Below are 5,707 nucleotides of genomic sequence, written 5' to 3'. Positions count from 1 at the left end.
TTCTCTCCGATCAGCTGACAGAATTACTGGCAGACAGACAAGAGCTCTGTCCAAGTTTGGGTTCGTTTAATCTGATTAGATTTGCTTGGAAATGGCGCCATCTGCTGGTGTGATGGAGAAATGTCCACCCAAATTTGACCTGAAAGATAGGACGTCAGCTCTGATTTCTCTGTAGCCCACACACATTTCGCAAACATAACTTAAACAACAGAAATAACCGAGTTCATTGATGGTGTAAGCGCAGTTTTAATCTACGTCAGGTGAATGCATCAACAGCCTGTTTTTCCCTCATCAGCACGAGAGCAGGATTCCTGGGGTGGTGTAGGGAGACACCTAGTGGTCACGCTTGAGATTTGTTCCATTTCTTTAACATCCTGAACTGATTTTGATTTTTTTTAAAATGCTTTTTTTAAAGTCAACATTTACTCAAATGGCAATTGATTTAACATAATTGTAGCTGTAATTGCTGCATCACAACAAGCTGGATCTGTATTTTTGTGTTATTAAAGGATTCAGCATTTGTGTATTACATCTGAAAGTCATTAATACAGCCTCTAAAGAAAAAGGCAAAGACATTTAAAAAAGTATGCACACTTGTGGTAAAAAGAAAGGACACCATCACCATGATAAAAAAAAATAATTCATCAGCTTGAATCAGTTTTATGGATTCATTTTGATTTAAGTTTGCAGATATACGCCCCAGTATTTTAATCAGATGTAGGTTGCAGGTTTCTACTTACTTAATTTGGTTATTCGGCCTCCAAATAATCCTCCCGTGATGGCAGCCCTCAATCTTTAGAGTTTGAGATGTTTCTTAAGTGTCTTACTTTGAAGCCAACTCAATAATTTCTAGTACTTCTTAAATATTAAATTCACATGAAATGTTTGAAAATATATAATCAAGCAGTAGCCTTTTTCAGTGGATGCAACATTGAGCATAGATGACAAACAAATAAATAAACAAGATCAAGTATATTGATTGGGAGGTTAGTGGTGTTATGGTGGGTTTATGTGCAGGTGAACCTCAAATCAAGTTAAGCTCAGATCCTCATACCAGATCTGACCCGGCTCCGCTGACTCTTAAACTGATTGGGCACAGAGCAGAGTTTTTATCTGACGTATTATTAACCTTGTAACTTTTTAAATGCAAATACAGCTAAGAAAATTTAAAAAAAATAAAATAATTGGTGCTGCTACTGCAGTAGAGGATTTTACTTACATAGCAGGTGCTTGGCCTTTTGTGAGGCTCCAGGAGCTGCTTCTAGCTCTCAGAGATTATTTAACAGTTTGTTACACATCAAAGCACTCGGGACCCCCTGCTGTTGGCCTCAAAGGCCACCGGGCCAATCGGCTCTCAGCTGCTCCGGTAACTATCCTTTAATGAAGTTCATGAAGCCCCGTCTTCCAACAGCAAGGCGGTGGGCTGGGCTAGCAGCTGGAAAAGCAGCTCAGACCTCCACTCTGCTTTAGCTCTCTGAGCAGAACTATATGGCCACTGAAAAGAGGGCTGTTTTAAAACGTAAACATGTCTGAGCATGCATCTAATCAGCAGTAAAGAAGAGACTTAAAAGTCTTCTGGAGTGATTGGAAACTGGATTCTGCTACAAGTGACAAGTCGACAGGTCTCTTCGGGACAGTTTCTCTTTTTGCTTCAACACTTTTCACATCTTATGCTGGCTGACCAGTCAGTTGTTTTGACAGTGTAAAAGTAGATATTAGTGTGTGCAACGTGCTTTTTCTTCCCCATACAAACCTTCCTTTGTTGTGTGTAACCTTTTGATCTAAGTGTAAAAAGGGGCTTAGGTAGGCCAATGTGTTGCAGAGGGGAGTTTATGCAAAAAGAGGCAGAGGAGGGGGAGAGTTGCCACCTTTTCATGTCAGCGCTCCTCCCGTTTGGCTTTATAACGAATGTCAGCGATGATAACAAAGTCTCATTTGCATATCATAATCCCCCATCTCTCGACCTTCTGATCAGGTGTACTTGGAAGCACGGCTGTGTTCTCTCAAAAAGAGGCAGCGATAGGGAGCAAGAGGAGGGAGGGGGGAAGGCAAAAAACTCAGCTCACTTTGAAAGCTGTTTGAAGTTCGCTGCCAGAGTTCAAATAGCAGTAAAACATGTGCATGACATTGAGTGGCTGATTTGTATAAAAAAGAAGAAAGGCGGAGGGATGAAGGGATGAAAGGAGGTCAGGGAGGGGAGACTGAGGGAACTTCTGGGAGCTAGGAAGGCCAAAAGCCTTTGGATCTTGTGTCACTACACATGTAGAAGAGAGGGCGGTTTTATATTCAACCTTTGAACTTGATGCCCCTTGAACTTGCTCACATTTTGCAACGTTACAACCACAGACTTCTATCGCCTTTTCTGGGTATTTGAGTCACAGATCAACACAAAATGGACTGAAATTGTGCAGTCATTATGAAAGAATGGCATCAGGAGATCTTTTGTTGAAAGAAAGTCATTAGAAGACAGGTTTGCTGATTGCCATAGGATCCAAATGAAAGAAGTCACAGAACACAGAAGTTGAACGTTTTGGCCATTATGCAAGTTGCAACCTTTGGCAGAAAAATAACACTGTTATTCAACATTGTATTCTCAATGTGAAACATGGTGGTGGCAGCCTCATGATATGGGATGTATTTCAGGCTTTATGGGAAAGTTGATGGTGCTAAATACAGAGCAAATCTGTTTGTGGCCACAAAAGACTCAAGACTAAAGCGAAGGTCAAAGACCTGCCAAACCTTCTAGAAGAGAAGAGGAGGATTAGATCAAGATCACAGCATGTTCATGTGCTTTAATGGCCCAGTCAAAGTCTAGACCCAAATTCAATTGAGAATTGATGCGAGATTTGAAATGTGGTGTTCACAGAATCTCTCCATCGGTCATAATTTACTTACTTTTTCAAAGAAGAATGTGCTAAAATTTATTTTCTAGATGTACAAAATGTGTGAAGTATTTCCAGTAGACTGCATGGCATCTGTTTTTGCAACCAAAGATGATTCACAAGATCTTTTCTCACAGTGGGAGGAATATATCCATATGTAACACCTTCCTTATAAAGTACATTGCAGTTAGTGGTTGTCTGGATATATAAGGTGTTGAACTCTATTCCTCTTAGAAATAAATCACTTTTTTCTCACATCCCTCAATCTGCAAGGATGAAAGAACATTTTACTAATTCTGAGGATTAGAAAAGTTTTGTTTTTTTTAAATCTCTGGCTTCTGTCACAGACACCTCTGCTACACTTCAGCGGATCTGCCACTAGATGCTTCAGGAGTAAGACAAAGAGGCTTGAATTCATGGCAGCTCTCTCTGGAGAGGTCAAAGTATTTGTCTGAGAGTGAAAGTGAATGTTATTAGCAACTCTGCATGTCATGGCAACAGATCCAAAGGTCATGGACCACCCAGCTGTGCGTTCACACGTTTCATCATCTATATACCACACTGATCAAAACTAACTGTTCACAAGGAACAGTTACTTTTGGTTGACTCTTAAAACACAACTTTGTGGCGTCTCACTGTACTTGGCTCAAACAGCAAGCTGTAGTCTTTTGGATTCTGAATCCCAGTTGTAAAGACCAGGCATCCTTTCCCATGTGTGGAGAAGGCCTCCAGCAGAGCTGCTGCTGCTCTTCAACGTTCTCATAGTCCTCCGTTTGGCCAGAGTTGTAAAGCCAGGCCCTGGGAGTCACTCGCCTCCGCTCTGATCCACTCAGCTCGGCTCTGCAGTGGACGCGGTGGCCACTCCAGCTCCTTTATCCCAGTTACCTCACAACCAGGGCAGGCAAAGCCAGACTGGCGGTCCCCCGCTGCCCTCTGAGCCCCTGTTTCATTTCCCTCCACAGCCGCCCACCGACCCTCCCAGCTTTTCAATCTTCGAAGCAATTAGAAGGAGATCCTTTTCCTTTGTTGTCTATCCGTGGAAAGAGAGAAAATGAAAGGATGAGGAGAAGAGAAAAAGGATGGCCAAGCTGTTGTTGGTGGTGGAGCTCAGGCCCAGCCAGGAGCCACTTGTGAAGCTCTGGGTATTAGGACTCACATGGTTTGTTTGGAAAGGCTTCTCCAGGGGCCAAACTAGGATTACGTTGCAGATTGCGAGTTCCCATGGAAGAGGCCTGGACCAGTGAGGGGTTCAGTGGGTGGGTTTCAGGTTGGGGGCCTTAGAGAACGTCTTTATGAGTTTGGGGTCTGTCTGAAAGGAGAGGGCCAACTCCCAGCATGTTAGCGCTCCATATTAGATGGACACAGAGAGGCTATTGAAGGTCCCCAGACATCCTCTTTATTTCTCTCCTTTTCTCTGCTCCTCTCTCTCTCTCTCTCTCTCTCTCTCTCTCTCTCACTACTCTTGAAGCCTAATCTGTTTGTGAGGGAAGAAAGGAGTAAAAGATTGTTCTGGGAGCTGAAATAATTCAAGTGTACATTTTTGTGATCGGAAAGTAGTCTGTGAGTTTGACTATTGGCGATCTTGGTTGGGTTTTCACCACACTGAAGGGCAACAACAACAACATGCATTTAGCAACAAGGAAACTTACTTTTTATCTGTTAAATTTACCAAGATCATATTTAAATGAACATTTTCACAATTTTTGCATGTCAACTGCCTATAAATCTACTGGGACAATATGAAAATGGTCATTTTAATTTAAAAAAATGGCACAAACAAATCAAACGTACATATACACAGATGCAGATCAGAGTTTGTTCTGTTTACAATCTCTTTACTACTAAAAACTCAGCTCACAAGGTTTGGACAATAGCCCTTGCTCCAAACCCAAGGCAAACATAAGAACTATTTATGGTCAGTAATCAAGATCCCAATATTTTTTCCATCAGAGAAACATATTCAGCCAAAATTATTTAGCATAGGTGGGGATAATAAAAATACAGACTGCCAGAAAACAACTAATGGTAAGGAAAAGTGCAACAACTGCACAACATATGCTTACATAGTATATCTACCAGTGTGTGTGTAGAAACTGCCACTGGTCTGCATTTAATACAATCCTACCAAACACACTGATCAGCAATTTGTCACACCTTGTTTTCTTCTTCTGTTCTCTCCCATCCCTGGACCAGACCTCCAACACCCGGTACGTCAGCCTCTGCTGTCATCAGTGACATCACTCATCCAGGTCACAGGCTGTTCACCCTGCTGTGCTTTGGGAAGCTTTGTAGATCCGTTAAACCTCGGGCTAACAGACTCAGGCAAAGTTTATTTCCCACAGAAAGATGTGCCTTGAGTTGATTTAATGACATGTTTAATTGTTTTGGAATATGGCTATTCATTCTTAATCAATGGTACTCTTGTTGTTAGCTTCCCAAACTGTAAATTTAATCTGATAGTTCAGCTAATTTTTATTCATCTTACTGTTATATCATCAACATTTTTTCTTTTTAATCTTGTTATTTGCAGTTGTGTGTACTGACTGTTTTCAAGTATTTGTGTATTTTCTACGCACAGTAACAATTAAGGACATTTATCAACATTTAACTACATTTATCAAAGACATTTCTTCACTAGGCTGCATATTTCTGAGCTCAACAGAAACATTACAGCAATAACACTAGGTGGCGCTGACAAAACCTCTGTTAACATTTACTCATGTTGAAGTGTAGCCAAATCAACACCAGGTGACACTTTTAACAGATGCCATGTGCTGCTGCTTCAATGAAATCTATTAATTTGTCCAAACATTTTGGATCATTAT

Source organism: Xiphophorus maculatus, chromosome 16, assembly GCF_002775205.1.
Source record: "Xiphophorus maculatus strain JP 163 A chromosome 16, X_maculatus-5.0-male, whole genome shotgun sequence".
Lineage (NCBI taxonomy): Eukaryota > Metazoa > Chordata > Actinopteri > Cyprinodontiformes > Poeciliidae > Xiphophorus > Xiphophorus maculatus.
Note: the sequence above shows the minus strand (reverse complement) of the source record.